The sequence below is a fragment of the Falco rusticolus genome, chromosome 2 (genome assembly GCF_015220075.1).
Source record: "Falco rusticolus isolate bFalRus1 chromosome 2, bFalRus1.pri, whole genome shotgun sequence".
Taxonomy (NCBI): domain Eukaryota; kingdom Metazoa; phylum Chordata; class Aves; order Falconiformes; family Falconidae; genus Falco; species Falco rusticolus.
Window position 1 is genome coordinate 93,353,847 of NC_051188.1, and position 11,904 is coordinate 93,365,750.

Sequence of the window (11,904 nt, forward strand, 5' to 3'; positions counted from 1 at the left end):
TGATTATGCTCTTTGAAGCACATCTAACTGATCAGCTGAAATTCTTATCTGTAGCCAAGACTGGTGCCAATCTGATGTCTTGTTACTATGATATATAATAAGTGTCGCAGTAATGGAGGGCAGTTAACTTAGACACACCAACTGAGTTGCTGTTGTATGACTCATTATACTAGAGAAGCCTGTGAACATCTTGTCTGAATTTTAGTCATTTAGAATTTGTCTTCATATAAAAAAAGAAATTTCTGAATGCAGATACACTCTAACAACCCTTTCACTAATTTCTGGATTTGTTTAAAAGCCTTGTTCATCTCCTCTATATTTCAAAGGCTACACATTCAATTGAAGGTGAAGCTGACAGCAAGACCTTCAGAAGAAATGTTGGCTCTGATGTGTAAGTGAAACAAAATTCAACCCAGTTAAATTATTTCTCATTTACACCTGCTTTAATGTGCTCATAATTAGGGTCACTGTCCTTAAAAGTTAACACAAGACAGTAAAACAAGTTGGGCTCTGGAAAAAAAACTGGTTTACATTGGAAGGAATAAGGCTGTACCTTAAATTTAACCTTCCTATCAATACCGGCTCCCTGACTGTGCATTTATGTGTGCTTGCCTGGGCATGTGACATAAGTATAACCAAACGTCATTTGCCCTTAAATGAATGCAACAGGCTAAAAATAATAGTTATCAATAAGAATTATGTCTTACCTGCAATTCCTGGGGATTGTTTTGAGTCGGGTTCAAACTTGCTTTGATTTACGCATCAGAAAACTGCACAGAACCTATGCTTCTGTTTGTGTACCCTGTCACCCAATGAAACCCCTAGCTCCAAATGAAATACTTATGCATAAAACTTACCAAAATTGATGCCAAGGTTTGAGACAAGGCTGTTCCCTTCCTCATCCTGATGAAAAATGTCCATTCATTCATATTTATAACATGAAAACTCTCATGCTATTAGACAACTACAACAATCTAGTCTCAGAAGAAAAGAGGATATTCTTCAATTGCCTCAATACAGCCCCCATCGCCATTTTATGTCTGCTGATATCTGAGACATCCAAATGGGACCAAATTTGACAAAAAATCTCTGGGAGACCTGGACCTTTCTGGTGTACCACCTGGGAAGCATGTAGAATAATCTGGGGTCTGGGCATCTGATATAGCACCAGAAACTTACATGGCAGCAACCGAGTCTCATCCACAAAGTAATGATACAGCCACATTGCATCTGTTTTTTTGTTTCACAATGCAGCAGAAAGTTTATCCAGCATATCTGAGCAATATGGGTAGAATTCCTCTTCTGCTAGAGGGGATTTAAACTCATTTCTCATATGCGATAAACATTAGGATACAACATGGTCTGAGCATGATGAATCTCTGAATACCTCCAACCAAAGTTATTGCATTTTATTTTATTGGGCCAAGGACACATTGTCAGCATATGTGATTGTACATCCAGTGCAATATCTCTCAGCAGCACACACCTCACTGCAGTCAAGCCTTCTGTGTCTTGTAGTCTGGCTTTCTGTTAGAGGACACTCTCTGTGACCTGCTCCTTAAAAAAAACAAACAAACAAACACATTGGCTGAAGTGTGGGATTGGTGTATAGGACACCTGAAGAAGAAAAGAAATGTGAAAGCGATTTACATTCTCTGATCTAATAGTAAGTTAATATAAAATGCTTGAAATCCCCTGAAAGGTGAGAGTGAACTGATGATGAATAGAATGGGTTGATAAAAGCCTTACTGCTGGGTTAGCAAAGTCAGATAGGTAGCTGAGAGTGCATGTTCAAACCCCTGAAGGAGAAGGGGCACAGGAACTCTAGTATATCAATGCAAGAGTGAATATCCTCATTTCCTGGCTGAAAAATATCCTTCTGTGATGTCTTATCATTTTGATTTTACCCTAAGACTGACCAGGAGCACAAACACATGTAAAACCATCAGTGAAAGGTGATGTAAGAAGCTATTGCCTTATAGCAAAGATAGCAACAGTGGCAGTGATCTAAACGTCTTATCATGTCATATGTGATATACTAACGAGCACCCCATGAATACACTGAGTGATTTATCTCACCTCACATATGTTTACATGCTTATAGATTTGGGGTGATTTCAGCTTTTCAGGTCACGGCTGAATAAAAGGTTGAGATTCTCAGTTTTGTGCTTAAAAACTGAAAACAGAAGTGGGGCAGGTCTCTGCTACCTGAGTGATTTTACTTCTTGACCAGTGCAGACATTGCTTTGTGCTCTGCTCCCATTTTCTGTCTCATCTGATGCCACTGAATACTGAAAAAAATGAAACAAAGTTCAAATTACCAGTAACTAGGGCTGATCAAATTACAGGGAGGCTTAGGGTTTTGTTTCACTGCTCTTTACAGATCATCAATGTAAAAACATAAATTTTAAATTTCCTTTCATTGATTTTTAATGAAATTCATCACTTTCACAATGTGGAGAGACAGACATACTCTAAGATACATGAATACATGGAAGAATTGCCACAGGGTTATGGATGCTGTACTGTTCCCAAATCCTAGGTAGCCTTCCCTTACACACAGACTGAAACAAGACCCTCTAGATGCTTGGGCAAAAGCAAATGTTACAGGGTGAAGAATTCAGCCAGTTACTGGGGTTATTTAGTGGGGTATATTCTTGGTCTTTGATTTCAATTTGGTGAGAACTTCTTGTGCTGCATATCAGTCAAAATGTGTTTCTTTACAAGAACTCTGAGCCAGTAATGTAACATAAATAAGTGTGAGTTATAGAATAGCCTTTGCAAACCTAAATCTAATGCATCCTTTAAAGTAAAACATGTATCTGAACATGTGAAAAGCCTCCTTGAAATGCTTTGTTAGTCTGGGGCCAAAGGACTTGACCCAAAGTCCACTGAGAGCAACAGGACTCTTTCCAACCACCTCATTACAGAATTTTAACTTTAAATCTGTGTGAAAATAAAAACTGTGCTCTTGTCTTGAGTGATAGAAACGCTGATTTGCAGTATCAGGAAAAAAATAGATTCTATGTCCTTTATTTAAGCACTTGCTGGCAAGCAGTCTTGGATAGGGCATTTGTCATATTATTTTGCAATTAATTACTTACAGTCAGGTTTTATGTTGCTGTGGCTTCAGCTCCATTCAATGATATTTTTATGGACTTCCAAGTAGTCGTTATACTTTCTTTTTTTTTTTTTTTAGGAAAACCAGCTGCATTTGCAGAGAATTCCTGAAGAGAGATCTTTACAAAACATACCTGATGAATGTGAAAATAAATCTGACTCACCAGCTCATCTCCTGTTAGCAGAAGTGCTTGTAAGATCAGTATACTAAAAGCAAGTTTGAGCTTCCGGTACAAGCCACCTGTTTTGAGAACTCAGACTGAAAGGAAAAATTATATTGTTTGTGTATAAACATCATATTAGATATAAATCACAAATCTATTCAAAGTAGTGTGATTTAGACATGTGAGAAGCGTAATATGCTCATGGGTGTGCATAGAAGAACACGGAATGAGAGGTTAGGAAGATCTCTTGCATTTCAGTAGTGTAAAATTTTTTTGAATTATCACAGATGAATATTCCTTCTCAGATACTGTGCTGTATGTACCCCAAAAGAGATCTCAAAATCTAAATGTGGTATGTTTATGTCAGGACTGGTATGTATTCCTGTCATCTGTGCTACTGCAGCACATGCAAACCCTCCTCCAGTCTTGCACAGGATTTGCAAGTAAGTTGTTAGGTGCTGCTCAAATACTCAACAGACTGGCCTCTTTCCCAAACTGTGTTTCCAGTGTGTGGCCTTTACTCATCCCATGTAACTTAAGGCACAAAAAACAATCTCCATAGGCTTCCTCTACACAGTTCAAAAGGATCAATACAATAGAAGACAAAGAATTGTAGTCACGTACAAATATCCAAACTCCAGCCAGAATTTCCAGCAAATCAACAACTATGTTATGTTAAGATGAGCATCTAATGCTGTCAAGCAGGTACAGGCTTTTGCTGAGAAGGTGGGTACGCGGCTAGCAGGGCTACTGCCTGCCTAATGTGCCAGTTTTGGGTTTTTTTCAGATGCCCATATTTTATTCATTCAAATGATGAATGAAATAATGCCAAAATTTCAATTTTTCTCATTAAATTATGCTATTCCCAGGTCTAGAGGAAGGCAGGAAAAGGCTTGTGGTAAAATTAATTTGGGGGGTGGGGGGGTGGGGGGTGAGTGGAGGGCAACAACAATTGGATAAACTGCGACCTAATAGAGGCATAGTATTAAAGAAAGCTTGTTAGGATAAAATACAGCTATCACTTTCAGGGTGGCTGGCACACATATAATCTACTTTACCACAGCTCCCTAAGAAACACATCCTGCCAGCTCAGCACCTGCTGATAGGAGAAACAGAGGATGGAGCGGAGTGGAGACCCCACGGCCAGGCTCTGTTGTGCTCCCTGCAGGAATGGGAACATGATGGCACCACACAGCTGATAAGCTGCAGCTGTTGCATGAAGAATACATGAGAGAATGTCCACTGCTGAGCCAACCATTGTGGCGAAATTACTTCCCTCATATGAATGAATTTCATTGTAATATTAATGCACACCTCCACCCCAAAGTTACCTACATCCAAGGTACTACTACACCTCACTGGGTGTGTGATACCAATCAGTAACAAAAATATGCATGACTGGAGTCACCAAAGCTCCACCTAAATGTAAAGAAATGGACTGGTCCTGGAATGAACTAAGTCTAAAGGGAGGGAATCATTGTCTAAGCTCCCGAAGTACCACACTTTGATTTAGCGTCACAAGGTTAGGTCAAGCTGACCAGCCCTCTAAAATTGTCAAAATTGATGAATGAAAGGAAGGGATTCAGCCTCGGGAAGGATGGGAGACAAAGAACAGATGGTGAAAAAAACATGGTTACCTAAGAAAAAAGCATTCAAGCAAGGAAGTTCTGGCCAACAAGACGGTAAGGTGTTGCAATCCTCATACATCAACAAAAACTTAGTTGAAAGTAGGATAAAGGTAATTGTGGTAGTGGGAGATCACAACCTCCAACTCAAATAGCCCCCCAAAAGAGGGCAAAACCCTGCTCAGAGAGCATGTGTAGTTAGTGAAAAAATTCAGTACCGTTATCTGAGGATGCATACTAATTTACATTAGAAGCGAGAAACATAGCCTATCCTGGGTATGATGAATGAATATGCGATGTACTATGAAGTATAAAAAGTGGACACATGAGGGGAGAAGTTAGGGAAGACTCCATCGTAACTTCTGGGATCAGTGCACAGCCTGAACCTGTCTTCTCCCCCATAGTCATGCCTATATAAGAACTTTATTCTATGACTAACTCATTCTGGCTGATATGAAGTATATTGTTTTAAGCTTGTTTTGCAGTCAGTGTATTATCACTGGCAATCTTCAAACCTTACTCTGTCACAAACTTGTATTTTTTATAATAAAAATCTTCAGCTGAACTTCATTTTGTATAAGTCTCTGGAGATTTGAGTAGTTGTTATAAGGGATTTGACTCAGTGACTGTCAGCAGGGGTCCCTGAATAGGTTGGTCGAATCACCCTCCGGTACAGTGGGCTGTCAGAACACAGGTAGCAGACAGGCTGGCTGGACATAAGGGTCTCATCTTTCTTGGGAAACTGACAGGCTGATCAAATACGAAAGGTTCAGGGAACCCCCCTTCTTAACATGACAAGGCTGATTTGAGAATCTAGTGCCCTTGAGAAAGGAGATGAATAGGCATGTTGCTGGTTTGGACAGATAGGGAAAGGATGGATTTCAGGGGGTGGAAAGGAGGTGGGAGATGACAAATGACAGGGAATTAAAAAACCTCGGCAGCATTTTTTTATGCCAACAAAGAACAAAAGTAGCCAGTAGGGTTCTGGGCAGCACAAACCTGCAAGAAAGAAGGTCAGCAATAACACTGAGTAAATATCAATACATTTTTTTCTCAATTGAGAACCATAACTTGAGTGTAGTCCTCAGAGAAAAATCCCTTTATTTGAGTTGTGAATTAGTTTTTTTCCTTGAGGATATGAGCTTATGTGAAAGGTTTGAAACAATAGAAACCATTAAGTGAATTGCAGAAGTGAAGAAACAAACAAAACCTTATTTTTCTCATGCCAAACAGCAAGACCTGTGGTTGTTACTGGTTTCTGAAGCAGTGGTGTGTTTGTGAGTGCACATCTTCTGTGCTGTGCTTCATCTTTTGGATGTCAGTAACTCTTGCACAGGCATGAAGCCTGCCACCCATCTGCACAACAGCTGTAAAGCCCTGAAGTATTTTCTGGAAACCAAGTTTCTGACATGGAGAGGCTGTAACGGCATCCAGAGTGAATTATAGCTGTAATACTAAAACTGGTCTCCAAGCATCTTCTACTTTGAAATGTCAATACAAAATGAATCTAAATTTAAAGTAAGATTTAGTTTTAAAAAGGATCCAAGAAATGGATAAGTATTAATGACATTTTGCATTTGGCGATGTAAACTGTTTCACAGCTAAAGTGCAGTGTCAAAGCACAGAGTAAATTACCACAGATAGCAATTTTCTAGATTAAAATATCATCATTATAGCAGTTCCAACAAAAATTTAGGGTCTTTTTCTTTAAAATGCAGCTTTAGATACTACTTACGTAGACAAAAGTTGCTGTTGCTCGCAGTTCATTAGGTTACGACAAGAGAGCCTGGAAGTGAAAATGAGAGGTAGCAAATCATACATACATTGCAGATGAAGTAAGAGATGGCTAGAAGGGAAGAAGAAAGACATGAGGTCACTGGTTTCTACATTCATAGTCTGTGCTTTGAGATGTTAATTTACTGAATTTTCTGCCTACTCCACAGAACAGCGCCTCACTTGCATGTGTCTTCTCCAAATATGTACATCTGACAAAAAAGAAACAAGTACAAATATCCAACACTGAATTGCTTGATTGAACCACAGCGCAGCAGGGGAGGCTGCAGGGGAGTGCTCTGTCCCTCAGAGCAAGGCTTTGCATCTGTGCTCCTCCTTTCTTGTACCTTTCTTGGTGGGGGAACTATTTTCTATCTCTTTTTCTTTCCACCCAAAGTCCTAGTTTCCATTTGAGTGGCTGGCAGCACTGTGACGCTCATCATCCATATGCTCAGTCATGAGGCATTTGTGAGCAAACACCAGGCCTTCTCACAGTTCCAAAGTGCATGTTTTTTCATCTGGCAATTTGTAGCAATTTATACCATAAATACACAACTTTGCTCCACTGTTCCATCTTCTCTTTCCCAAAAGTTCTCCAGCCAGCTGATGGGAAATAGAAAAAGCTACCTGTAACCAAATGGCCTAAGAGGAGAGCCAAAGCAAAGATTTTGCAGATGCCCTGGAGGATGACGCATATGTTCATACAAATATTACCTGCAGAGACACCATTAGCTGAAGGATTATAGCAGAGAGGAAGAAATTGTGCAAAAATGCATTGTGCAACCAACTATATGCTCGCCAATAGCACTCCCTCTCAGAGTAGTGCTGGAAGCAGGATCCAGTTGTCCACATATGTGTTTGAGATGTCCTAGAGTATTCTGGCTGAGTTACAGATGCCCTTCTAGGGAAGCATGGATCTTCCACAGGTCGTGTGACAAACCTGCCAGCCTATGCAGGTGTCTCAGACACCTGAGGACATCTCACATGGCACCAGATCTTGCTTGGGAGCAACTGGTTCACCCTTCTAGTCCTGCCAATCAGCGCAGTTCACCCTTAGGTAGACACCTGCACTGGCTTAACTGAATGTCTCTTGAATCCTGTCACTCTGCACCCAGGAAGCAATCCAGTGCCCAGTCATAGATATTCAATGCCACCAGAAATGTTCTAGGCTATCACAGGCAGGTAGATATGATAGTAAGGGAGTCTCATGCCCTTCTGAAGAGGCAGCAGGAGCTCAGGGAGAAATTGTCTACTGCCCAATGAGCTCTACACAACTATGTTTCGATTGCTCTCAGTTGACTAAAATGGGAGCTTAGACATAGTACTTAGGACATACATTTAGCTGGCTTAAAGTCCAAGCCAAATTCTCCTACCTGCTGCATCTCATATCTCCTAGGTTTCTTTGTCAGCCTCTGTAACAGTCCTACTCTTTGACCAAGGAGGTTAGGATTAGATTAGAAAGGATTAATCATCTATGGACCCTCTGTTCAGTCTGGCCTTTTGCCTTCTCTACTAAAGGGGTACTGGATCTGTGCCTTGTGGCATGCAGTTGGCCAGCAGGACTACTAATCTAGCCCCCAGTATCTTGGTTTTTTTTTTTGTTCCTGGCCTCAATTCAGAGAAAAACAAAGGACAGTGGGCAGATAAAGTTATAGCAGCTCATACCAGTTCCCATTCCTCCTCCTGGCTTCCCCTTCCTCCATCCACCACTGTGTATGACTAATACAGTTGTCTTGCACAATCTACAGAAACAAAGCAATTCACAGCTATGCTTCCAGTGCTGTACTCTCACACTGTGAGCATTTATTCAACTCAGGTCCGCCTTGGTGCAAATGTGAATGTGTAGCTGTTTACACTCATCCATACAGGCAGGACTCACAGCTGCTTGTTGAGGTTGCTGGGAGAGTGTATTTCTAGCTTTACTGCAATTCTGTAAGAGAACACCCAGTATCAGATTTTGGTTTTTTTTCCTGAAAGGCCACCAGATGCTGATTTCTAATTTGCCATAGAAAAGCATGTTGAAGAGAAGGAACAGAAACTTGGGGACTGGCAAAACTTAAGATGTGGCCTATATATGTCTTATCTTACACTGCCTCATATGAAAAGGGGTGTTGTGGAAGGAATTCGCACTTTTCTCTTAAGCACAAAAGAATAGATGAAATTAATCCAGAGAAGACATAATAGCAGTGAAAAAAGAAAAAGTCCCTTTGCAAAACTGCAGCTGTGTATTTGGTTTTGCTTTTAGAAAACTATGACTTTATGTTAGGTTGTTATTCTCTCTTCCCTAAAATGGTATCTCTAGAGTATATTTCAAACAAATGATCCACCATGAGCAGCATAAAATATATTTCACTAGAGGTCATGTGTTTAGCATAGTGGACTACCTCGCTTCTGGCAAATCAGGCAAAGCCCAGGAAGATTCCTGGGATGTGTAACTCTCCACAGCAAAATTCTTACACATGTGGAGTGCTGGCTTATGGTCAATCTGATCTCTACCAAGATCCTAGAGCCTTTTTCTGGAAAGCTGCACTGCAGCTGATCAACCTCCAGCATGCATTGGTGTCTGGGGTATTTCTTGCCATTTGCCTTTGTTGAACTTTAAGAGATTCCTCACTGACCGGTTCTCCAGCGTGTCAAGGTCCCTCTGAATGACAGCAGACCTGTTTGGTAAAATGATATCTCCTCCCAATTTTGTATCATCTGCAGACTTTGTGAGACGGACTCTGCCCTTCATCCAGGTCATTAATGAAGTTGTTAAACAGTATTGGGCCCAATGTTGACCCCTGGGAGGCACCAATAGTGACTGGTTTCTGCTTGGTCATTGCGCTGCTTATCACAAACCCCCAAGCCCAAGCAGTTTGGCCAGTTTTCAGTTCACCTCACTGTCCATGTATCTAGTCTGTACTCTATTAGTTTGAATGTGAGTATGTTATGGGAAATAGGGTTGAAAGCCTCACTAAAATCAAGATAGACAACAACCACTGCTCTCTTCTTGTCCACCAAGCTAGTCAGTTTATCATAGAAGGCTGGTCAGGACTGATTTTGCCTTCATAAACACAAACTAGGTATTACCTTCTAGTCTTTCATATTTTTGGAAATAGTTTCAAAAATTTACCTACAGTTGCAATTGTTGCAGAATGAAATGGTTCTGTATCAAACAATGTTGCCTGAAAAAGGGGATCAACAAACCCATTTTGGTCAAGAGCAGCATAACTATGGAGTTATGGAGGTCCAGGAACATGCCATTTATAGAGTCTTGGACTCAACAAAGCCAGTCCTCAACACTTACAACAGCACTGTATATTTTCTGTTTAAAAACAATCAAGTGGACCCTGAAAACTAGCTAGAAAACCTCACAGGACTGGGTGCCTCTGTGTTTCTTTGTGCATCCTGGGACATACTGTGGTCAGAGTGCTTCTAACCCACAAATTGTTGAAGCCAACCCAAGCAGTGAGGTAGCAATTAGCGCTCCTACAGCCGAGGCAACAGAGGAAGCAAACACAAGAAATGCAGCAGCACTTGCTAGTCAGGCTTCTTGCTATGCATAGAAATATCAAAGCATACCTGCCTCTCATGACCTCCAGAGTGCTCGTTTGTCTTCTGTAGCTGACTCTGAATAACTTTTAATTATATGGATGCTCAGTTTCCTCATATAAAGCATGGTGCAGACTGTAGGCGGCAGACGTGCCTTCAGCTTCAGAGAGTGTGATTTTCAATGTTTAAATAGGCATGAGTAAACAGTGTGAGCTGGGCCTTGAGTAGTAACACAGAAACTAGGATGCACATGCTTTCTTGCTACTGAGTTTATTTTTGATCAGAGGAACAGCACTGATGATTTGCTCTATCATGTCAAAAGTCTTTAGTGTCAATACAGAAAGAATAGTAATTTAGATCTGTCATTGACAACTGCCCATTTTCAGCTCTAGGCAACAGTGTAGCTCAGGAAAGGAGAAATGCAAGCTATATTGACATAGAAGGAGACGTCTTTTGTAAATTTGGGGTAACCACCTGCCTCTCACTAGAAATGACTAGTATTTCATTTCAGACAGAAGCGTCCACCTCTCTGGTGACTAAAATAAATTTAATTTCATCACTTTCCTTAATAGCAAGCAGATGTATTTTCCTTGCAGTGATAGCACTACTGAGTTTATTCAATAACAGGAAAGACAAAATGGACTGGCTTGGAAGAGTTTCTAGGTCTAACTGACTGGAGTTTGCTAACAGAAGAGGCTGTAGTAAACTGCCACTTTCACTGGGTAAATGCTAAACTATGTTGGTTAAGGTCTGTCTGTTCAGCAGTCAGCTCTGTGACTACAAGGGGTACAACCAGAGCTAGTAATTAGCTATATACAATCAGCTAAAGCCATCAGTACACCTGGATAGACCCTGGCGTGGTCTAACTGCCTAGGTGTTTGCTCAGGCTGTATTTAGTATTTACCAAATCACTGCAGCTCCCTGGCTACCACCACTCCAGACAGGTAGCCCAAGCTAACTCAGATGTGTTCATCTGAGGTGCAGTTGCAGCAGAGGTAAGAGCACAGCCTAACATAGCTGTTTGCCAGCCTCACTGTCAGCATGGGCTTAACATTAGCGCTCCATAAAGCACTTGAATACAGGCTGTAAACATCTGGTGGAACAGTAGAGATCTTTGGCTCAAAACAAAATGAACTTTCATAACACAGAAATCACACAAGAATTATTGCCAGGGTATGGTAGTACTGGGAGCCACACAACCTACCCTTCTGGTCTGAGTGCTGGGATGGTTTCTCCAAGACCTCCATTTCCAGATGTGCAAAGTAGGAATAGAATTCACTGCCACAAGCAGCTGTTGTGTGAATTAACTCCCTTAAGAGCTGTAAGCCCTAGAGATGCCTTGTGAAAGCACCATAGAACTACAAAGAGTTTTGTTTATGCAGAATATCTGAATGAAACAGTCATGCAGGGAGACTTTATCTATTAGTAGTCTGAAAGTGAAGAAGAAAGCATACTACCCAACAGCAAATACTGATTTAGCAGCTGGCAGCACTGTTGAAAATTTGGCAGAATATTCAGAATACACATGTGATGGAACCAGTAGTATGTTACTCTAATTTATACAGAACAACGTCATAGTAGAAAATCAGCTACTTACTGGCTATGTGCTTACTTTAAGAATGTATCTTTTAAATTTGTTTTCTTGTAGTTACATCACACAAAATAATTTTCCTACAGAGAAGTTCTGC